This window comes from Vombatus ursinus, unplaced genomic scaffold (genome assembly GCF_900497805.2).
Source record: "Vombatus ursinus unplaced genomic scaffold, bare-nosed wombat genome assembly UNPS02001287.1, whole genome shotgun sequence".
In the NCBI taxonomy this organism is placed as follows: Eukaryota; Metazoa; Chordata; class Mammalia; order Diprotodontia; family Vombatidae; genus Vombatus; species Vombatus ursinus.
The window spans coordinates 5829002-5853967 of record NW_020941065.1 but is presented as its reverse complement, the minus strand read 5'-3'; the positions used below and the strand labels follow the sequence as shown (position 1 = coordinate 5853967).

Genomic DNA, 24966 nt, shown 5'->3' with positions numbered 1-24966 from the left:
TTTCTTCATTTCCTTTTTCCCCTGATCCATCGTGTGTGGGAACATCCCCAAAGCTCCAGAGTCAATGGCACACTTACCCCATACCCAGAGAAGTTTGTGGCTACCCTGCCCCCAGCCTTCATCGGCCCCATCAGAACAGCGGGTATGCCAGGAGGAGGGCTCCCTATTGGCTTGGGCCCAGACCCCCAAGTGGTCCCAGGATCTGTTTTGATCAGGTGAACTGCCAACCCTGTGGAAGAGCTGTTTCCTTGTACTGTTTCCTTTTTATTTTTCCCAGTTGCCATGGTAATTGGGGGAGTAATTTACCAAGGCTGACGATGGTGACACAGCTGAAGCCTGGCTCTCAACTTCCAAACAGCTCAGGCAGCCAGGTGAAGATGAGCCAGAGACGAAGGGGATTGGGGCAGGAGAGAGAATAGCTTAAGGATCCGGCACATCTTTTTTCTTCCTAGGGCTCCCCACACAACCTGGGGGCGGGGGGTGGGAGATGACTTTAGGCCCTGGCTCCAGCCATCCCTGACTCAGAAATGCATTTTTTACAGCACACACACATACCTGCTTATTTTTCAGTCTTTCCACTCATTAGAAAGTAGATCTCAAACATTCCAGTGCCTGTCCCCTGAGTCACTTCTCATTTCTCCTGGGCTGATATGCAAAATGATTTGAAAAGAGTATATTAATGACAAAGTGTTGTGTTGAGTTGTGGGTTTTGTTTGGAATCTCTGGAAGGTTTTTTTTTTGTTGTGGTTGTGTGTGTGAGTGTGTGTGTGTGTGTGTGTGTGTGTGTGTGCTTGTGTGAGCATTTGAGTGGGCTTGCTTTTCAACAGGAGGCACAAGGCTGGAAAGGGGGAAAGACCAAGTTAGAGTCGAACCAGAAAACTCAGGTGCTTTGTATATATGATTGGGTTGGAGAAGAAAAAAAAACCCTCCAGTTAATGCATTATCTTCACACACATACACACATACACACACACACACACACACACACACCCCAAAAACTATAACCCTGCTTCTCCAAGAGTGTATGAAGAAAGTGATACACAGACTCATTACAATCTGCCAAGAGAAAAAAAAGACAGCTTTCAAACAGGGTTTATTCAGTCACCCATATGTCAGGGCACTTGTGAAAATGAAGGAAGCCTGATTCTTAGCTATTTCCCTCCTTCTCTTCTCTCCATCCTCTCTCCTTCCTCCCTGGATGATGCCAAGGAGGAAGGGTCCAGGTCAGACCACTGTGTTAGCATCCTTCCTCACCTCTCTCCTTGGGGAGAAGGGGGTTGAGATGAAAGCCATCCCTATGGGCTGAAAGAGGCAAATATGTTCCAAAAAGGACTAATAACACTGGCATGTTGAAAGTGTTGATTGTGGAACTGCAAGATTGTGTGGCTGTGGATTTAGGGCATAGCAAGAATCCAACCAAAATCCCCACAGCCTCCCAAGTTGTCCTTAAGTGATTCCAGCCTGGATAGTGGGGCACTGGTTCTTAATATTCCATCAAGGAATGTACCAGCTTTGTACATTTAGGGAGAAGTGGGGATGGTGGTCACCAACAATTCAAATTTCCAGAGGACTCCCTCCCCCACTCCTTGATTTCTGCCCTTCCTTGATCAGAAATGTAATTTGAGTTTGAGGGCTTCATCTATTTTTTAATATATTGTTAAGCAACAGAAAAGGAATGTCAACAAGTCCCGGACAGTGAGGTGGGGGTATAGCTGGGGCAGGGAGGCTGGCCAGAAGGAGCACTTTGGAGGAGAGGAGTGAAGGGTGGAGAAAAAAATTCTTTAAAAATGAGCTATCATTTCTTAAGAGTTCCCTAACTGGAAAAGAATTGAGGGTAGGTATGTGTGTGTGTGTGTGTGTGTGTTTCCTGATAGGGGGAAAAATGGAAATTAGGTTATATAAAAGATGTATGCCTTTGAGTCCAGAGAGCTTCTCTTAATGAGGGTGGCTTCGTCTCCCCCCACACACCCATAAAATTGGCTGGTTGGACGTCAACGTTAATTCGTTTCAGTGATGATATTAAAAAGTAAATTCCCCCTCACGACCCTAGCTGAGCTCATCACTGGGTCCCTGTCCCTACATATTTAAACTGCATTTTCATCTCATGGCTAGAAGACACTTAGTGCTCTGACGGTGGAGAGAGCCAGCACAGGAGGGAAGAGGAAAGCAGAAGCCGGTGAGAGAAGGGACCACCCTTGCTCCTTGTGGGAGACTGGGGAGAACACAGCATTCTAAACTCCGGCTTCTAGGGAGGAGTGAGATGAGGGGAGGGGATGGGATTGGGTGGGGTGGGGGTGGGGGAAAGAGAGATGGGGGTGGGGAGTGATCTTGGAAAGCACAAATCAGATGAAAGGGGGGGAAACTGTGGCTCTCACCCATAGGTAAGGCAGTTTCCTTCCAACCTTGCAGCGTGCGTGGCTGAGAGTGGATGCCACCAGGTTCCAGGTCTGGCATCCTTGAAGTGAACCTGAGACAGAGTAGAGGAGGAAGAGGAGGAGAAAGGACTGAAAGCAAGCAGACTGGCCGGCACGCAAGCTAGCTCAGGAGGCTTGGCTGGCACTCGATCTCCTGAAGCAGGTGAGTTGCCAGCTTGGACACTATCAAGCTTAACACCCTCCCCCCAATCCCTCCCACCCCCTCGTTGCAACTGGCTTGAAGCCTCCTGGCAAACCCGGGAGGAGAGGAGAGGAGAAGAACCGGAAAATTAGAGAAGGGGGAGAATAACACCCAACTTTGTGTCTCCCCCCTTCTAGTCCACCCCTTCCTCTGGACTCCCTAGCATGATGCCCAGGCTGGGAAAGGACTAGAAGGGTGGTCCAGTGGGGGAAGAGTGCAAGATTTGAACTGAGGAGAGCAGGGCACCAGAGCTTTTTTGCTGCCAACTTTGTGAGGATCCCCTCTCCCAATAGCCCAGGCTCAGATCTGAGTGCTGGCTGGGGGAGGGGTGAGAGAGGGGCTCTTTGGTGATGCTCTTCCTCTCCTCCCCCCTCACCCCGCCACAACACACATACACATACACATACACACACACACACACACACACACACACACACACACACATACCAGCCGCCTTGGATTTCCCTCCTCAGGGAATTGGGGCTACGGGTGGTAACAGATGAGATGAAGGGACTAGATACGCGTGCATTGATTTACCTGGTAAAAGTTGTTCCCTTTCTCAGGAAGGGAGAGGTTTCCTCAGGAAGGGAGAGGTTTCCCCAGGATAAGAGCAGGGCTCCCAGACTCGCAGGTTGTTTGCACTCCTCTCCCCGGGCGGACGGGGAGTTTCAGGTTCCTAGCTCACATCTGGGAAGCCGCTGGCCCCCTCTGCTGCCTCAACCTCTAGCAGAAACCTCTGCACCCCCGCCACTGTTGCCCGGGCGGAGTCGGCCCGGCTAAGCCAGGGTTTAGGGGAAGGGAAATGACCCAGGCATGATGGATTCCCTTCCTGGGAACAGGGGAGGCGGAGCAGGGAGCCCCTGGGGAGAGCTAAACTTTCGGACTGACCCTAGGTGAGCCTTGGGGATGGGTCTGGGGTGGGAGCGAGAGGAAGGGGCACACGCGCTCAGAACTAGACCTGTAGGGAAATGTCAGCGACCCCGGGGTTTATATTGGGGTCTTCTCCCTAATGAGGCAGTAGTTCAGGGGTCCTCTTCATCTCCACCCTCAGAGGACAAAAACAGGAGCAGAGTTGGGCTGCCCTCGAATGGTACAAAGTCAGGGAAACAGAGATTAGGGAGGTGGGGCATTCCCCCTTCAGTGCGTATCTTGAAGGATTAGGCTTCTTGGAGCAGGAAGAGGTACCGCTGTTGTGGCATCTGATTCCCCAAATCTAGTAACCTCAAGGTTGGGGGAGGGAGACATACAGGGAGTTAAGGAAGGGAAGCTGGCTGCGACCTCTATTCTTACCGCAGTTGACTGTCAGTTCGACTACTGTCACCTACAAGGGTGAGTGGCTATGTTTACAGTTCAGGAATGGCTGTAGCCCAAGCCTCTCAATTTGGGGTTCCTGCAGTTGCTTGACTTCTCTCCCTCAGCTTAGGAAAAGGTGGCCAGGGGCCATGGCTCGGGTGCAAGTTTAGGTATTCCCAAGGGGAGCAGAATAGGTTAGGAGTGAAGCAGTCATTCAAAACTCATCTCTATCCCTCCTGGGTTGTGTCTGTGAAGGAGAGCTGAGGGTCAGGGAGAAGTGTAAAAGAGGAGTTGGTACTGCCACTGAGGGTCAAAAGCTAAGAAAAAGTCAGGAAAAACCCCAAAACCCAACAGGCAGGGTGGTAGAATTGAAGGGTCCACAGAAGGCTAAGTGGAAGAAAGTACAGATGCAATTAGTTAAATAGTACTGGCTACAGAAAGAGACTTGGGTATGTATGGCCTCCTTCTTCACCTGCGGCACACTTATCTCCAGTTCTAGGCTGTCTGTCTCAAAGTGTTGGCTTCCAAAACAAGAGCAACCCAAGTGTTGCAGCAGTCTGTGATGAAAAAATCAGCCTTAATTAAAAAAAAAAAAGCCAGGACTTAGCCCCCCCCCCCAAAAAAAGAAACTCCAGAGGCACAAGAAAAACTTTATGTGCCCTACTGTTGAAAGTTGTTGAGTAAACACCCCCATCTTTGTCCTATTAGTTCAAGTTGCTTAGGATCATAGATTTGGAGCCATAAGGCACCTTGGAGATCATTTAATGAAACCTTCTCTTTTTACAGATAAGGAAATTGAGGCCCAGTGAGTGAAAGTGACTTGCCCAAAGGTAGGAGAGCTAGGATTTGAACCTGTACTCTGACTGAATCCTGTGCTCTTTCCACTTTTCTTGATGGGGGCTATCACAAGAAGTGAGAATCTGTAATTCTTATGGTTAAAATAGCCCTAGAGAGGCAGTGTGGTATGGTGGGATAAGAGTAGGCCTTGAGGTCAGAAGAGCAAGGTTTAAATACAGCTTCTGATTCCTTCTGGCTGTGTGAAGCTGGGCAAGTCGCTTAATCTTTCAGTACCCTGGGGCAGCTCTCTAAGACTTTGAGTTACAATTGAGTTCCCCGAAGTGGAAGGAGTCCACAAATAGAGCATAAAATTACAGGACCAGAAAACTTTCCCCCAATAAATAAGTTAGCCCCTACCTGCAGATTAGTCCCTCTCTCTGGACATTCATACACACACACACACACACACACACATACACACACACACTATTTTCACCCCCTCCTCAAAAGGAGGAAGAAGGCTTATGGAGGCTTATCAGGATCCAGGAACTCAAAGGGATTGTGGAGTGATGGAATCAAAGATGGGATAGGAAGCTGGAAGCAGGAACACAGGGAGAGGGCAGGAGTGTGGGTGCCTAAGTGTCTGTACACTCCGGGTATAAGTTGGCTCCCAAAGTCACAGCAGGAAAATGAATGTCTACTGCATTCACTCCTACTGGGGTGGGTACATGTTACCACTGGGTTGATGGGCATTACTTTTCATCAGGGGCCACCTCCTGCCCATCCCTTAGGTCAGATTAGCCTTTCATGGGTGGGGTCGCTCATTGAGAGGGTCTTGGAGAGGGAAAGGACATGGTAATCACATTCTTGACTCCATTTCCTGGGTTGGAAACAGCATGCCCTACTCCTAACTCACAATTTCCCCCAATGGCCCCCCTAGGATTTTCCCTGCCTTTGAGGTCACCAAAACCCCAGGAGCCTGCTTTGAGTGGGTCAGAATCTTTTTTCTTGAATCCAGGCACCCATTTCCCCTCTTCTTTTCCCTCCCCCACCCCCAATAGGTCCACGAACTTGTGCAAGTGGTATATACACATGCACAACCCCTGGTCCCAAGGATAAATAGTGCCCTACTATAAGATTCTCTGAAATCAGCAAGTTCCCCCCCTTTTGCTCCAGGGATAGAACTGGAAGCTCTTCTCTGTGCAGGGAGGAGCCAGAACAGAGACCTGAGCAGAAGAGGCGGGAAAGGGAGAAGGGAAGGAAACCATCCCTGTTGTCTGGAGACAGTTTAGGGCTGTTAGTTGCCAGGGAACGTGGAAGCTATTCTCTAGGAGTCCAGGACAAGTCAATCTTTTGCTTTCTTTCCCTCCTTCAAATGGCCAAATTCTAAAGTCTCCAGATTTTGTGCCTTCTTGGATTAGAAAAGGGTTCACGAGTGCTTCGTACATTTGCTTGCACTTTGCTATCCTTATCTCGCATTTCCTGGCCAGTGCCCGCCTCCCAGGACCCCAGGGAAAAGGGTGTGAGTTGTTTAGTCTGGGCTGGAGTAGGAGCTGAGCTGAGCTGAGTAATTCGTCCACACGGCTCTGCCGAGGCTACAGTGGACCCCAGCGCAAGGGAGCTGTCCGTGGTTCTGGATGGTCACTCTCTCTGTCCCTTGGTCGGTAAGGAAATCAGAGGTGAGGGCTGGGGTGCGCCTAAATGGTCAAGAATGTGTGTATACTGGGTATACATATACGTGCAAGAGAATCCATTTGTTTGTACTGCTTAATTGTGAATGTTTCTGTGTGTGTGTGTGTGTGTGTGTGTGATGGCAAATCTCGGTGTCTGTGTGAGTTTGTTTTAAGGAATGCTTGAGGTTCTGTGAGTTTGTGTTTTTTGTGAGTTTGTTTTAGGGAACATTTGAGGTTCTGTGAGTTTGTGCATTGTTTTAGACCCTTTTGTCTGTATGTGTTTTGAACTGTGTGACTCTGTGTGTGTTTTGAGGAGAACATTTACTAGATCCGTATTCCTTAGAAGTAAACCATCCCACATCTGAACTTGGCAATTTGAAGTGTGGTTTTGAAAGATTAAAAGCTGGAAAATGGTGATGCTGGCTTTTCCAATTCATTGCTAAGATTAATTTTGCATGGAAGGATGAGAGGGATTTCTTACCTAACCAGAAAAAAATCTAGAGTATTCCAGAGGAAGGCAACCAGGCTGGTGAGGGAACTGGATACCATACATACTACATTAGAATCATTTGAAAGAATCGGAATTGTCTAATCTAAAGAAGAGAAGCCTGGGGGGGGAGAAAAGAGAGCAGGAATGACATGAGAAATAGCTCTCTTCAAGTATTTGAAAGCTGTCAAAGGAAGAGGGAGTAGATTTGCTTTGCTGTCCTGAGAGGGCAAAACAAGAATCAGTGAGTTAAAGCTACATAAAGGCAGATTTCAGCTCAATGTAAAGATAGATATTCTAATAATTAGAGCTTGGCCCCAAAATGTAATGAATAGCCTTGTGAAGTAGTGGGTTCATCTTCACAGGAAGTCTTCCAACATGGGCTAGATGACCATATTGAGTATGGTGAAGAGGGGATTTTTGTTCAGGTGTGAGTTGGACTTCATGGCCTTTGAAGTTTCTTCCAGTTCTGAGATTCTGTGATTCAGATAATTATTGGTTTGTGTGATTAGCCATAACCCAGAGAGGACATAACATCTTTACAAAGGAACAGTATGGTTTGTCCTGTCTACAACTAACAATAATAGCATATTTGAGTTAGAAGAGACCTTTGCGATCATCTAATTCAACCTCATTTTATGGATGAGCAAAATGAAGTGGAGACACAGAATGACTTGTTCATTCTTGATGAGTATAAGAGTCAGAACTAAAGCCCAGGTCTCCTGATCTCCAGGCTAAGACTCTTTTTCCTGCATCGTACTTTCACTTCAGCTACATCAATAATAATGTAAGTCTTGGAGTCAGGAGAAGCTGAGTTCAGGTCCTGTCTGGGATCTATACTTGCTATATGACTCTGGACAAGTCACTTTGCTTCTCAGTACTCCAGTCTAGTGTTCTAATACTAGAAGTTGTTAAGAAGGTGCTAATTTGCATTGGTAGATGAAGTTCTTCTCTGGGAGCTCTCCAAATTCATGAAATCATCAATCTAGTCAAATGACAATAACAACAATTCACATTTCTCTAGGGGTTTGGTTTTAGAGTGACAAAGCACTTCCCTCACAACAATCCTGTGAGATGGGTTATGTGATCATATACCCATTTTACAGATAGGAAAACAGAAATACAGAGAGGGTCAGTGAATTGCCTGTGGCTACACAACTGACAAGCATCAAGGTTGGCATTTAAGCCAGGTCTCCTGGCTCCAAGGTCAAAATTCTAGAATGCTACCAACCCTTGATTGTATCCTTAAGTACCATTTATGTAGGTTAAGAGAAGTGATTGTTCCCAAGAGATAGTAGATTAGAGCCAAGATTTAGTGCTGGAAGGGAACTGAGCCCAAGCCCCTCATTGAAAGTAAGGACTAAGAAACTAAGAAAACTAAGACCCAGAGTGGTTAGGTGATTTGCCCAAGGTCACACAAGTAATAAGTGCCAGAACTAGTATTTGAACTCAGGTTCTCTGACTCCAAATTCAGTGTTTTTTCCAAGAAGAGCATCCTCCTAATCATCCAGTCTCATCCAATGTCAGCCCCAAATCCACATTTAATGTTGGACTTTGGCACCTTAAGATGACTCTGGCATGCCTTTGGAGAGAAAATCCCTGGGAAAATGATCCACATGGTGAACTTACTTGTGGAGAGTAATTGTGAGAAACAAGAGGTCCAGTTTATTTTATACTGACCTCAGCAAAGCAACTACTTTGAATTCATTTCAATAGCCAGCAGTCAGCATGAAGATGCTGACCCCAGCCGGCCCTCTCCAACTGGACATAGGTTTCTTTTTTCTTGATGACCCCAGGATTAGTAGGCTGTACAAGTTTTGAAAAACAGAGACTTGAGCCATCTTCAAACTGTGAGAGCAAAGAGATGAGCTAAGACTCACTAGTGGTCTTCAAGCAACTTATCAGGGACACTGTAGCTTCTTATTCAAATAGCTGGCTACTGAAGTTCCTTCCAACCCTGTCATTCTCTGGTTCCATGAATTAAAAAGTCTAAATCCCCTCTCAGTGAATTGTTTGCTTTGTGTTACCTGTATGAGATTCACAGCATAACCTTAACCAGCAGTAATGTCTCTGAGCCAAATGAAACAGAATGAGAAGTCACCTAAAATATGTTAAATTACCAGAAAGAAAGGAAAGCCTTCCTGTTCATGGCAAACCCTTAGTGAAGCAAGAGCTCAGAGATACAACTTATGCCAGTGCCACCTGAAAAGTGCCAACTAGAGGAGCAAAAGACCTGAGTTCCAGTCAAGACTCTGTCTAGCTAGCTATATATTCTGGAACAAATCACTGTACCTCAGTTTCTAAATTTGTAAAATGAAGTTGATTGGTCTGGATGATCTCCAAGGTCCCTTCCAGTTCTGAAATTCTAATTAATGTTCCTATTAGAAATAACTCCTAGTGTAAGAAGGAAAGCTCTGACTGGTAGAATGAGAGAAGGAAACCATAGAGAAGTTGTAATTATACAATGTAGTAAATGAGCAGTAGAGGACATTGACTAACTTATAGCAAATTTTTTTTCTCCTTTCAACCCATTCCCAAAATTCTGATGTTGTTTTGTCTCTCCTTTGAAAAGATGCTTCTTAATAGTCAGTTACCAGAAAATAAGTCAGGTTTATTCTCAGTATATGGAAATCCTAACCGGTGTTGAAATAGCTCACATAATGGAAGGTTTGAGTGGAGCAAGATAGCTGTCTTCATGTATTTAAAGACAAAAAAAGGAAGGAAAGATTTTGGTCTGCAAGTCACTAGTGTATTTTTTTTCTGTTTTCACAACATTGAAGCAGTGTGGTCTAATGGGTAGAGTTCCACCCTGCCTTGGAGCTAGTAAGACATGGATTCAAGTATAGCCTCTTTCACATAATAGCTGTGTAACCTTGGGCAAGATATTTAACCTCTCTGGACCTCAATTTCATGACTTGAAAAATGAGTGGGTTGGACTAGATCAGTGGTGTCAAACTCATAGAAATGGGGGCCACTAAACCATACATAAGGATTCCTGGGGCCACATATTAGCATTGTCTAGGCTATTCTGTAGGTGAGGAAATGGAAGCTCAAAGTGTTTAAGTGGACTACCCTAACAAGACACAGCTAGTATGTGTCAGGGGCAGCTAGGTGGGTCTTTTTTATTTATTTTGTTAAATATTTCCCACTTACATTTTAATCTGGTGCTAGCTATGGGGTTGACACTACCGTTCCTTTCTGAATCTAAATCTGTGATCCCAGGATGACTTGTTCTGCTTGGACCCAGAAGGCAGAACAAAACAATCTGAAGGGAAGTTATAGAGTGGTAGATTTGGGCTCCAATTTCAGGAAAAGCTTGCTAACAAATAAAGCTGTTTAAGAATGGAATTGGCCGCATTGGAGAAGTAGTAAGTTCCTTTTCCCTAGAGGTCTTCAGATACAGACAGGACACCCAGTTGTTGGGTGCTTCATAAAGGTGATGCTTGCTCAGGTCTGGGTTGGACTAGATGCCTCTGAGGTCCTTTCCAAGTCTGGTATTCTGGGATTCTGTGAAATACCTTAATAAGCACTTTGTACATGATAGACACTTAATAAATGTTGAATTGAATTGTTAAGTTGGGTACCAATCCTGATTTTAAAGGCAATGGGGATTGTTGAATTATGGAGCTGGAAAGACTTTCCATAGGTCATATAGTTCTTCCTCTGTCATCCAGGCAGAGTTGCATATACGCTATCTCTGACTAAACACGTAGCCGCCTAGGGAAGATTCCTCAACCTCCGCTGGGGGCTCTGGCTCCTCCAGCACTTCAAGGATCTGTAATTCTATAATGACCATAATAACTCTCAATAACCAGGGTTAAATAATTGCCAGAAGTTTCTCTTTTTATCTGCTTGTCTCACTGCGGGTTATAGGGTTGGTCCATTTCTAAGTAATTTCTCTGCATACCATTTCAGATGAAAAATAAATAAGCCTGTAGGTGAATTTAGGACAATCTGTCAACCCCAGCTGTATCAATGTGCAGTTGTTGGGAGTCTCCAGTGAGACCACTTTTTCAGACATTTTGACAAGGCTCATCTTCGGCCATGTCATCAATCCTTGGGGCAGGGACAGAGCAGTTGGAACTGGACCTCTGATTTCATTGGCATAAGGAATTTCTTGATGAATAAGCTCCTAACAATGCAGGTATACACCCATCCTGAAACTTAGAGTCTTAGAGACTTATTTGGGGACATTGAGAGGCTACGTGACTTGCTTAGAGACGCACAGCCAATATGTGTCAGAGGAAGCAATTGGATGGAGTGCTTTTGGAATCTGAGAGTGGCTCTCTATCCATTAAGCCATGCAGCCTAATGTTTTATCATTAAAACAGACAAAAAGCATTAAAGTGACCACATGTATTTCCTTTTTTCCTTGCAAGTACAGCCTGAGAAACAGCATGACATGGCAGTTAGAGGGCCAGACTTGTAAATGGAGTCCTGCCTCAGTTGCACGTCCTTGTTGTTGTCATTGTTCAGTCATTTCAGTCATGTCTGACTCTTCATGACCCATTTGGGGTTTTCTTGGCAAAGATACTGGAGTGATTTGCCATTTCCTTGTCCAGCTTATTTTACAGATGAGGAAACTGAAGCAAACAGGGTGAAGTGACTTGCCCGGGGTTACACAGTTAAGAAGTTCCTGAAGCCAGATTTGAACTTGGAAAGATGAGTCTTCCTGACTCCAAGTCAGTGCTTGATTCATTGCACCACCTAGCTGCCCCTGACACACACTAGCTGTGTCATATTAGGGTAGTGACTTAAACACTCTGAGCTTCTATTTCCTTACCTACAGAAATGGAGATAATAACAATGCCTATCTCAAGGGGTTGTTATGATGACAAGGATTTTTTTTAATACTGGGTCTCTCTATCTCACTCAGGCTTGGAAGTACAGGTGCTCCTCTCAGATCCAATCACACTACTAATGGGCAAAAGGGCTTTGATTTGCCCCATTTCCTTCCTAGGCCTGTTTGCCCCTAGCCTAGTGGCCCTCCACTCCTGAGGACTTACCATGTTGATGCTGGAGTTAATGTGGACACTATCATCAGCATAGCCCACTGCAGCTCAGAATTCCTGAGCTCAAGGGATCTGTCAGCCTCAGCCTCCCTTGTAGATGGGGTATACCACTACTCTCTGCTGATAAAGCTGCAGAAAGCTTCAAACCCACATGTCATGTGAATTATAATAACACAGGCGGCAAAAGCCGGGTATATACAGAGTATGGATATGTGCCAAATATGTATTTCATCCATTCATTCATTTACTTGGCTACAATAAAAAAGAGAGATGATGATGATGGTGGTGGTGGTGGTGGTGGTCATAGTGGTTGGTGGTCTTGGCAGTGGTGGTGATGGATAGATAGATAAAGAAACAGAGATAGAGATAGATGATAGAGGATACATAAATAGATGATAGATTATATAGATGGATAGGTGATAGAGATAGGTGGACAGAGATAGATAAATAGACAGATGGATTAAGATAGTAAGTAGAGAGAGACAGAGAGAGATAGATAAGTGATAGATAAATATTATTCAGTGCTTACTATGTGTTAGGCATCATACTAACACTGGAGATACAAATATGGGCAAACATGATAGTCCTAACAGTCAAGGAGTGTATATTCTCATGGATCGCTGAAAAGATCTGTAATGGCAAATTTTCTTCCAACCCCAAAGATGTGTCTTGATCCCCACCCCTTTTTTCTGGACCTGTGATTTTATTTGTGTTTAGAAGGAACTCTCAAATGGAAACTCCCCAAAGATCAGGACAGAACACAGGACCTGGCATCAGGAAAAACCCAAGTTCAAATCCTGTCTCAGACACTTACTTAGCTGTATGACCTTGGACAAGTCACTTTTACCTCCTTGGGCCTCAGGTTCCTCATGTATAAAATGAGAGAGTTGGACTTGATGGTCTTTGAGGTCCCTTTCAATTCTAAATATAGGATCCTTATACTCTTAGAGAGTTGCCTGGGGACACTGAGAGATTAAGTTACTTGCTCTGGGTTAATACGTCTAGTATGTGTCAGAGGTAGGTCAGTCCTCTTTCTATAATATACCACTGTCTCTCATCCCGTCACTTTATGGGTACAAAACGCCTCCTACATTAGACTAGCACATTTTATCCTCATTCACAGACAACCTTCTCTCACTGCCGTCTAAAATAACACAAGTATTATTATCCTCATCTTATACTTCCAGAAACAAAAGCAGAGAAGCCAAGGCACATGTTTACACCACAGTAAGTGCTTGCACCTGGTCTAGAACTCAGATCTTTTCACTCCAAGGCCAGTGCTTCTTCTGCAGTCCTGGTTTGCTCGTTGCTTCATCTGTGCCAGGCTGATAATAAATTAATAAATGGGATATCCCCCTGATTCGCTCCGTTTAGTATTCCTTGATACCACGTTGTGGTTCAGAGGGGATCCTGGGTCCTCCAAGGCTATGAATCATGCAGCTCTAGAACTGGAAGGGGCCCCAGGGGTAATCTAGTTCAACCCCTTCTTTTTGTAAGTGGGGAAACTGAGGCCCAGAGACACGATATTACTTGCCCAATGTCACATGGGTAATAAGATCAAAAGATCATCATAGAGTTGGAAGGGACCTCTGAGGCCCCTCTTTTGCAGATGAGGAAACCGAGGTCCAGAGATGTGGTGTTACTTGCCCAAGGTCACACAAATAGTAAGAGTCAAAGATGAGATATGAACCTAGTGCCTGGTGACAGATGGGTAAGTCTGTCCATCAATAAAAATTTATTCAACGATAAATGTATCTGGCAGGCAGTGAGCTAAAAGCTGGGGATACAAAGAAAGGCAAAAACACTCCCTGTTCTTAAAGGGCTTCCATACTAATAGAGGAGACATTATGTAAATAAATAGGATGTGCCTTGCACGAAATACTCCCATCTCTGTGTGTGTGTTTCAGTCATTTTTCAGTCATGTCCAACTCTTTACGATTCCATTTGAGTTTTTCTTGGCAGAGATACTAGAATGGTTTGCCATTTCCTTCTCCAGCTCATTTTACAGATGAGGAAACTGAGACAAACAGAGTGAAGTGACTTACCCAGGGTCACACAGCTAGTAAGTGTCTGAGGCTGGATTTGAACTCAGAAAGACGATTCTTCCTGACTCCACAATGGGCACTCTATCCACTGGGCCACCTAGCTGCCCCACTCACATCTCTAGACTCCAAGTATTTACCCTGGCTGCCCCTCTTTCCTGGAAGGTTCTCCCTCCTCATTTCTGTCTCCTGGCTTCCCTGGCTTCCTGCAAGCCCAAATTAAAACCCCACCTTCTACAGAAAACCTATCCTGATGCCCTTTAATGCTAATACCTTCACTCTGTTAATTATCTCCAATTTGTCCTGTATAAATTTTGTTTGTTTGCACATAATTGCTTGCATGTTGCCTTCCCCAGCAGACAGTGGACTCCTATGAGAATTGTAATCCCTAGCACAGTGCCTGGCACATAACAGGAATTTCATAAATGCTTATTGATTGACTAATTGATACAAGATGCATACAGAATAGAAGAAAGGCAGACTAAGTCTGTGCTCTGAGGCCCAATCTAGCTAAATTCAGAGAGGCTCAAGTTGGCTGAAGGATAATGGATTTTCCAGCCATAGCAACTCTCCAAGACTGTATCTACTATGTCACAAAGGGGTCATGATCTGCGTCGGCAGAAGGGCACCCAGACCGATGAAATCACAGATCCCTGAAGTATTTTTCACTCAATTGACTGGTTGTTTTGTCATTGTCTAGACACAAACTTAGTCAGAACTTTCTCTCCACAGAAAATTTTCCTGAATCTCCTAAAAAAAGAAAAAAAATAATTCTTTTCCCCCCATCCACTCTCCTTTACTCCCCCAAACCTCTTCCCTCAAACCCTCATTCCTATTCCCAATCGATCTGTATGGGACCTTGGACAGCATCAGTAATCATAATAACAACTATAGCACATATTTACATAACACTTGGGGGTTCATAAAGCACTTTTCCTACAATGCCTTCTTTCTTCATGTTTTCTTGGCATTTTAATTGGAACTGTGAGTCATACTTCCCTATGAAAATTAGAGACAGTGTCATTTATTGCTGCTAAAGACCCTCACACTTCTGATTGTGTTGAATCAAACTTAATTGAACCCCATGAGGTAGATAGAACCTTATAAAGGACACTATCATCATTATCCCCATCTTTCCAAATGAGGAAATTGAGGCCCAAAGAGTTTAAGGGACTTGTCCAAGATCACACAACTAATTAGTGGCAGAAATGGAACTAGAAGGCAGGTCTACCCATCCCAGCTCAGTGCTCTTTCCATTTCCCCCACACTCCTGCTGTTCTCCTCTTTCTCTTTTCCCTGAAAACTAATCATGTGGTTAACCAGTGTGTCATAGTGTTTGCCATGGACGTCTTTCTTTATGTTTTCCCTCGGCATTTTAATTAGGGCTGTGAGTCATTCTTCTCTATGAAAGCCAGTGACAATGTCATTTATTGCTGTTTAGGGTCCTAATTGAGCCTTTTCTCTCATTCTGGTTGCATCGGGGACATTAACCACGGAGCCAGTGATGCTTCCTCCTGTCAGCAGAAGAAGACTCTAGAGCTCTGAGAAATTGAGATCATAGGATCTCAAAGCGGCTCCTCAGACTCACCCCTCTACAGTATGCCCAACAATCTGTCATCCAGCCTTTTCTCAAAAGCCCCCAGTGAGCAGGGACCCACTACCTCCCCAAGCAGCCTAGTCTACATTTAGGCAGCTCTAAATGTCGGTAAGTTTTCATGACATTACATAGGAAGTATATTGATAAAGTGGACAGTGCCTGGATCTATCTAACAAGGGCGGTGATGAGTCTTTATAAGGACTGGTGTAAAAGAGGAAGTGGGGGAGGAGATGGGGGAATAGTGTTTCGCCTGGAGAAGAAGATGGTTAGGGAGGATCTACTTGTTCATAGGATCATACATTTGGAGCTGAAAGGAAACTCAGAAGTGACAGATTCTAACCCTCTCATCTTACATATGGGGAAACTGTGGCTCAGGGAGGTTGGGGGATTTACCCAGAGTCACGTAACTAGTAAATAAGTGTCTGAAGTAGAATTTGAACACCTGTCTTCTCGAGTCCAATTTCAGCACTCTGTTGATTATACCACAGTGCTTCATTGTATTCAAGTATTTGAAAGGTTATCATGGACAGGAGGGATTCAAGTTATTCTTCTTAGCCCCAGAAGGCATAACTCAAAGCTGTGGAGAGCAGGGACACAGAGAGATTTAAAACAGCTAGAATGGGCCATCCTAGGAGGTAATGAACTCCTCCTTCACTGGCAGTCTTCAAGCAAAGATGACCCCGTTTACTGGGTCATGATGTAAAAGAGATCCTAGTTCAGGGATGGGTTGGAGCAAATAACCTCTCTGAGGTCTCCTTTCCAGCTCTGAGATTCTGTGATCCTGATCCCAAACCTGCCTCTTGTCATTTCCCCCCATTGCTTCTGACTCTGCCTTCTGGGGCCAAGGGGAATAAGTCCTGACAACCCAACAAATACTCAAAGAAGATATTAGTTTGATGCTCATTCTAGGAATATGTGCCTAAGCCGTCCTCTCCATCACTTACCTTATTTATTCTTTTGATGCCTTTAAGCTCTGGAGCTTTCTAAAATTGTTTTTTAAACATCTGGCTTCAGTGAATTGTATCAGAAACATGCATCCTCTTCTTCACTGGTCATATCTAGGCATTATGACTAGTGATACGAAGATGTCTCAGGCAGGTAGGTGATGCAGAGGCCAGGCCTGGAGTCAAGAAGATCTGAGTTGAAATCCTGCCTCAGACACTAGGCTGTGTGACCTTGGACAAGTCACTTTGTCTCAGTTTCCTCATCTGTAAAATAAGCTGGAGAAGGAAATGGCAAACCACTCCAATATCTTTGCCAAAAAAAATTCCAAATGGGGTCATGAAGAGTCAGACACACCTGAAATGACTTAACAACAGCATCAATATATCTAATCTCCACCAATGAGGTATTTATGCTTACTTTCTGGAATTGTAACAAGGATGGGAGAGAGATGGTTTTAAGCAAGAAGAGAAGAAAACAAGTTTTTGGCATATCGGCATACGCATTCATCAGATGAGAGCTGTGAAGGAGAACTCTAGCTTGGACCACTCCAGGGGATCTTTGTCACAACCTTCTCAAACCACTTCCATACTAGATAAAAGTTCACTTGGAGTTCAGGAGCAAATACACACTATTCAGCACTTTAGGGCAAAGGGGAAGAGCAACACAAAATCCATCACAAAGCAAAAGGGAGTTACGATTTCAAAACAGGTGGGAGCCGCTAAATTTTGGCTTGGATTTTGAATCTCTCCCAGCAAATTGGTTTGAAAGTACATTTGTTTTGCATGACCGACTCTTCGTCTGATAGAATCCAATTAGCTAAGGAGGGGGGAAGCAATTAGATAATCGTTGAAATAGTTTCAATGTTAGGTCAACAATCAATCTTTATCTCATAGGACCCGTTTTCAAGTGCCCAGCCTTCCGGCTAACCCAGACTCCTTGCTTCCCTGTTGATGTCCGGTTTCTCACCCACTCACCTGCCCTTGCCCACGTCATTTCCAATAATTACTATCCCCTCCTGGAAAGCCCGCCCAGCTTTCCTTGATTGCCCCTAGCTGAAATTGATTTTTGCTTCCGCTGAAATCCCACAACACTTTGTTTTGTATCTTTCCAATAGCTGTATCTCTCTCTCCCTTATTTGTGGGCACATCAGCAGGGTGGAGTGGTAGAAGGAACACCAGAAATGGAGATAGAAGACCTGGGTTTGAATCCTGGCTCTGTCGCATATAACCTGTGTGAGTTTGGACAAGTCACTTTCCTGCTCTGAGCCTCAGCTGTGAAATTCAATTCAACCACTACAATGATAATGATAATAATGATGGCTGGATGATTTAGTACATTAAGGTTTTCAGGGCACTTCACATTTCATCTCATTTCATCCTCACAACAATCCTGTGGGAACTCATTCCTGTTGTTATCCCCATTTTACAATTGAGGAAACTGAGGCTGAAAGAGGTTAAGTGATTTGCCCAGGGTGATACAGCTAGTTAAGTATGTGAAGCAGGATTATCTTCCTGACTCCAAGTCTGTTGCTCTTTCTACTATGTCACACAGCTGCCCCACAGTCATGTATTAAGTGGGAGACCATGCATTAAACATTGGATGTTGTTCAGTCATTTTCAGTTGTGTCCTACTGTTCGTGTCCCCATCTGGAGTTTTGTTGGCAAAGATATTGGAGTGGTTTGTCATTTCCTTCTCCAGCTCATTTTGCAGATGAGGAAACTGAGGCAAACAGAGCGAAGTTACTTGCCCAGGGCCACTCAGCTAGTAAGTGTCTGAGGCCAGATTTGAACTTGGGAAGATGAGCCTTCCTAACTTTAGGGCCAGCACTCAATCCACTGCGCCACCTAGTGCCAATGATGCCGGCTGTACAAATACAAAAATGAAACAGATCACCAAATCCTAGGTGGGGAAGAGAATACATATTTATTTAGTGCATACCGCCTGACAGATGCTGTGCTGAGCATTTGACAAAAATCATCTTACTTGATAATATGAGCTGGATTTCATTTGTTGAGTATCTATCATATTCTTGGTCCTGTGGGGCACTTTACTGTAGAGATATAATGGAAAGAACACAAGCTGAGTGACCTTGGACAATTCACATCAGTTCTCTGGACTTGAGCTCAGTTTCCTCCTCAGGAAAATGAAGGGGATGGATTAGACTGCCACTAAAGTCCCATTCCTAGCTCTGATGAATCAGTCACAAAGCATTTATTAAGCACTTACTTTATGCCAAGCGCTGTGCTAAATGCTGGGGCTACAAAAAAAGATAAGGACACAATCCCTGCTCTACCAAGAGAATTCAGTCTAAATCAAGGATCCTAGGATATAACTGTGTCAGTCAACAAGTGGCTAGCCTCTTTTTAATGTGAGATTAATTCATATTAATATCAATATCATTATATAATTAATATTAACCACAACATTCATGTAAGCATCAGTCACTTTTAATGTGGTATTAATTAATATTAATGTGAATATTAATATCATTAATTACTATTAATCATAATCTATTAATATTAATCATTCTCGTCATGTGTTAGCCTCTCTTTAAATGTGATATTAGACTACATTAGGGTTAGTGTCCAGGAAGAAGGACCTGATTGTTCCGCTGTCTTCTGCCTTAGTAGGACCCCATCTGGTGTCCTGAGTTCAGGTCTAGAAAATACATTTTTAGAAAGGATATTGACAAGCCCTTGTGTTCAACTGGCATAGCCAGAGACCAGAAGGGTCCTACCCACTGAAAGGTGATCAGAATGGTTCGAAATACTGCCATAGGAAGTTTGCTTGAAGGAGCCTGGAATGTTTAACCTGAAGAACAGAAGATTCAGGTGAGGCTTGAGATATCTTCTAGTATTCAAAGGGCTGTCATCCAGAAACTAGAAGTAATGAGTGGAAGTTGCAGAAAGACCAAATTAGGTTTTATGCAAGGAAAAAACTTCCTCCCAATTACAGCTGTCCAAAAGTTAAGTGGATGCCTTGAGAAATAGTGGATTTCCCCTCACTTGAGCCTTTCCGGTAGAGACTGGACGTCCACTTGTCAGGGTTGTTGTCTAGGAATTTCTTACTCAGCTACAGGCTGGACGCAGTGGTCACTGAGGTCCCTTCCAGTTCTGAAATTCTGTGATTCTATTGAACTTTCTTTTGAAAGTTGTGGAATAGTCAACATGGCACAGTTTAGGAAAGGGTACTGGGTTGGCAGCAGGGAGGAGGTCCATGGTACTCCATGAGCCTTTGTTCTGTAGACCTCAATCAGATTTGACCATGTTACTACATGACTGACTGGGGTATGTGCCAGTGGTCACCATGTAAACTCTAAAGATGGCAGATAAAGTGGTGCTATCTCTTATGAGACTAGAGGTCAATCACTGAGCAGCAGCACTGGGGTACAGGGACTGGGCATTCCCATGGGTTCAAGTCTAGGTCCTAGCATTCCCTGGGTAATCTAGGATTATTGTTGCTAAGTCATTTTTCAGTCATGTCTAACTCTTCATGACCTCATTTGAGGCTTTCTTGGCAGGGATACTAAAGTTGTTTGTCATTTCCTTCTCCAGATCATTTTACAGATGAAGAAACTGAGGTAGAGTTAAGTAGCTTGTCCAAGGTCACAGAGTTAGTAAGTCTCTGAGGTCAGATTTGAACTCAGGTCTTCCTAACTTCAGGCCTGGTGATCTACCCCCTGCACCATCTAGTTGCCCTAATCTAGGATTTAAGTCACATAAACTCTGGACCAACTGGAATTCACTCCTTCCTCATCTCTCTCTCCTAGAATCCTTATTTCCCTGCAAAGTTTAACTCAAGGTTTGCCTCTTACATGAAGACCTTTTCAATCCCTCTACCTACTATTGCCTTCTCCCATCACATATGTTTGAATGTACACATTGTGTCTCCCTTGAAAGAATGTAATCTTCTTGAAGGCAGAGAATGTTTCATTTTTGTCCTTGTATGCCTGGTGTCTGACACATCATACATAGTAAGAGCTGAATAAATGTTGGTTGGTGGATTAATTGGTAAGAGAAAAAGAAGGATTTTTGTTCAGCTTTTGTTAGAATAATGTGGCATGCCATGGTCTGATTTCAAGAGGAAAGTGCTGGCAGAAAAGGAGAATTATTTTATTCCAAGAAAAAGTGATGGAGATAGGAATGAGACCTATCATTTCACCTTTGCTTAAAGCACAATGGTATGATGACAGGAAAGAAGAGAGAAAGGCAGGCAGGGAAGCTTTCCTCCAGGTAGGACGTTTAGAAATCCATTACAAGGTCTCTAGAATTCCCTGAATGAGTGCTAAAACTCTGAGCACACCAAACCTTTCTCACCTGAAATAAGACATCAGGAAACAAGAGGCTGGACCTTATGGCACAGTGTGAGGAGAGAAGTTTGCAATGGGAATCAGATGAATTGCTTTCCAGTTCTGCCACCTGCTAGCTATACAACTCTGGGCAAGTCATTTCTGCTGACTGGGTCTCAGTTCCCCTCTCTGTTAAGTAGGGGGCCAGGGTAGATGATCCCTAAAGTCCCTTCCAGTCATTGGGTGCTACAGCTTGTGGAATTCAATTGTTAAATTTTCACTGTGAGCATTTGCACCTCAGAAATGGGCAAACACTACAATCCAGGGCTTAATTTAGTGTTCCGTTGATTTCTAGACTTAGGAAAGTGGTGGAGAAAGTATTAATAAGCAAATTATACTCAAAATTTGTCTGCATTTTTTTTTTAATTTTGAAAACTAGTTGTAAAACACCAGTAATTCACTGCTTCCTGCTCTGACATTCTGGGCCTTTAGCTACCTGATAATTTTCTAGAATTCCAGAGTCTGCCTTTTTGCTCATCTTTCCAGGCTAACTACTTTTCTCACCAAAATGGAACCATTTCCTTCCTTCAGCTTGGCGGAAGGAAAAAGGAAAATTTAAAATATCTAATTATTGGGGCAGCTAGGTGGCGCAGTGGATAGAGCTCCAGCCTTGGAGTCAGGAGGACCTGAGTTCAAATCAGGTATCAGACACTTGACACTTACTAGCTGTGTGACCCTGGGCAAGTCACTTAATCCCAATTGCCACCAAAAAAAAAATCTACTTATCATCTAATTGCTAAAGCAGCAAGTATTGATGACTTAAAGGAAATAAGATACAGTATCATATATTTATATTCATAGATCACGTACTTAGGGCTGGAGGAGATGTACTTTCAAGATCATCTAATCCAACCCCCACTTTTTACAGAGGAGGAAACTGAGGCCCAGAGAAGAGACTTATTCACAGTCTTACTGGCAGTGAGGGACAGAGCTGGAATTTGAACCCAGGTCCTCAGACTCCGAATCTTTCCTGGCATTGTACTCTGATGTCCTAGGCAGGTAGGTGGAGCCATAGTGCACAGAGCAATGGGCCTGGAGTCAGGAAGACTCATCTTACTGAGTTTAAATCTGACCTCAGACAAATAACTAGCTTAACTAGCTGTGTGACCTTGGGCAAGTCACTTAGCCTTGTTCGCCTCAGTTTCCTAATCTATAAAATGATCTGGAGAAGGAAATGGTAAACCACTCCAGGATCTCTGCCAAGTAAACCTAAAATGGGGTCATGGAGAGTTGGACACAACTGAAAAATGGATAAATAATGAATGATGTCCTACTCTCCCATTTTAATCTGTAAATTGAGAGTAGGCCTTGAATACAGGAAGATCTGAGTTTGAATCCTGCCTCTGACACATTCTAGGTATGTCTGACCAAGAAAAAGTCTCTCAATCTCTCAGGGCTCTCAGACAAATCTCTAAAACCATAAATGACCCAAGGGTTGCTGCTCTGCATAAGTAGGGAGAGTTTCCACATGGATGGTCTCCATCTCAACAATAAAATCACATGTATAGACCCAATCTGATTCCATGTTCCAGTTATCCAGCATTACATCTACATTAGGCAGCTAGATGGCACGGTGGATGGAGTTCTGGACCTGGAGTCAAGAAGACTCAAGTTCAAATCTGCCCTCAGACATTTGCTAGCTATGTGACTTTGGTCAAACCACTTAACCTCTGTCTACCTCAGTTTCCTCAACTGTAAAATGGGGCTAATAATAGCACCTATCTCATAGGATTGTTAGAAGGATCATATGAGCTAATTACTTGCAAAGCATTTAGCATAGTGCCTGGCATGTAGTAGGTGTCATATGCATGCTTATTCCCTCCCCTCCTTCTTTCTTTCTCCCTTCGAAAATAGCCTTAGTTATTCCATCAATCCTTATTGGTAGGGTAGGGAGCTGCTGAAGCTTTTAGTTTCCTAATTTATTCCCTTAATCAAATGATAAATATTTACTAAGCACCTACTATGTGCCAGGCACTGTGCTGGGTGCTGGGAGGACATTGACCAAAAAAAAAAAAAAAAGTCCCTACATATTACCTACAAGGAATATTACCTACATTGTATCAAGAGAAACATGTCATCATTGAAATGATGCTTGGACCCCTAAACATCTATGAATCACTCTTAGACCTTCCTCTTTCTCCTTATGTAAAATGACAGTCTCCCTCTCCCTTTTTCAAACCCTTCTTTGAAAAAAAAAATACCCAATTTGAAAACCCAAAAGTACTCAATTTGAAAAGGGTTTGAAAACCTTTTTTTTTAATTCCCAATGTAAAACGGGAGCTTAAAAATCTAGTTCTTACTGGAGACCACTCAGGAAATAAATGAATCATGGCCCCCTGTGGTTCTTTTTCACCTTATTGATAAAATGGGCCAGTAACACTTAACTTTGGAAAGGCAGCGGGATAACAAAATGTTCCAAACTACCCGTGAAAATGGTACTGATTGGCTATATCAGTCACCACTCCCAAAAACCATTGAGTACCAATTTGCTGCTAAGATGAAGTGTTTAAATATCATTCAAACCATTTGGAAACTGAGTCAACTAGTGTTTTATGGCACCTGAGGCTTTTTATTGGGGGCCCTCAGCATGAATTGTTTGAAAGGACATTTCATTCAATTTACCATCTGGATGGGAACAATGTTCCTTTGATAACCAACTCGCTAATGCACTCTTCAGCTGGGCAGCATGGAGAGAACAAGGGAGGTGATGGGGTTGCTGTCCTCAGCCATGGCCAACCCACAGCTGAACTACTGTGTTCTGTTCTGAGAACTGTAGCCATCCAGTGGAGGGCAATCACGATCGTGCCGTACAAGAATCAGTTGAAAGAACTGAGGACGTTTATCCTGGAGAAAGGAAGAGCATTTATTAAGTACCTGCTATGTGCCAGGCACTGTACAAATATTACCTTATGGGATCCTCACAACAACCCTGGAAGCCATTGTTATCTTCCTTTTATTATTGAGGAAACTGAGGCAGACAGAGGATAAATAACTTCCCTAGGGTCACACTGCTAATAATGCTGATGGCAGGATTTGAACCCAGGGCTTTCTGACTCTAACTCTATTTCCCTGTCCACTGTACCATCCAGCTGCCTCCAGAGGTGATCCACATCTCAGGAGCAGGCTGCTCACTTGTCAGGGATGCTGGAGAGGGGTTTGTTGATCAGGCATGGGTCGGAATGAATGGCTTTGGAAGTCCCTTCAGGCTCTGAAATTCTGGGACTCTTGAACTGAGTCACTGGCAGCACCTTCAGGGAGAAACCAGATAAAGCAGAGGAATGATATGAGGAGGAATAGGAGGTGGGGAGGGGAAGAAAGGATTGGTGGACCAAGGGACAGCCCCCCCAACTTGATCAAGTCAGCCCCCTAGAGAATGGGATCACAAGAATGAAGGACCTTTGATGTGGAGCTCAAAGGCACTTCAGAGATCATCAATTCCAACATTCTCATTTTACAGAAAAGGAAACTGAGGCTCAGGAAGACAGACAATGAGAATTTAGAGCTAGAGATAAAATGTTAGAATGTCAGAGCCAGAAGACGCTTTAGAACTTGGAATGTTAGGGCTTGGAAGGCCCTTAGAACACAGAGCTAGAAGGGCCCTTAGGATGTACAATTTTAACGTTCAGAGGACCTTTAGAACATAGAATGATTTTCGAGCCCAGGTCCTAAACCTATAGTCCATGGACCTCTTCGGGGGATTTCAGAGGGTCTGAGAACTTGGATGGGAAAAAAATGTTTTTATTTTCATTGACCCCTAATTTAAATTTATCATTTCTTTTATGAATTAAAAAAAAGTTTTCTGAGTCCATAGACGGTTGTCTTTAGATAACAGAGAATATCAGGGCTGGAAGGGACTTTAATAATCTAGTCCAATCCCCTCATGTTTTCCAGATCAGGCCCAGCCTGTCAGAGGGGTCTAGGACAGGAAAAAAAATGTTTAAGAACTGACTTAAGTCACAGAATGTCAGAGCTGGAGGGGCCTTAGAACAGGGAAAGTCAGAGCTGAGTGGATCCTTAGAACAGAGAATGTCAGAGCTGGGAGGGCTGTAGACTATAGAATATCAGAACTGTAAGGGCCCTTAGTAATCTATCCCATACCCCTCCTGTTTTTCAGAAGGGGCCCAGTGAGGGTAAGTGGAGATTAAATTGGAACCCAGGTCCTGTGACTCCCAGACC

At 43.9% G+C, this 24966-nt stretch overlaps 1 protein-coding gene across 4 annotated transcripts in view; it reads left to right on the top strand.

Moving 5' to 3' along the window:
• The first annotated feature begins 1948 nt into the window (after positions 1-1948).
• The window catches only part of NOS1 (nitric oxide synthase 1), a 136939-nt gene continuing 113921 nt past the window's right edge, over positions 1949-24966 (top strand). Inside the window, exons 1-3 of one of the 4 annotated variants that reach the window (XM_027864899.1) lie at positions 1949-2176; positions 2410-2577; positions 21659-21789. The gene's annotated coding sequence lies outside the window, so the exon portion shown is untranslated. Of the gene's footprint in view, positions 2177-2381; positions 2578-6346; positions 6366-21658; positions 21790-24966 lie in introns of those variants that run through there. The other 3 variants (XM_027864881.1, XM_027864891.1, XM_027864909.1) reach the window with 3 other exon arrangements.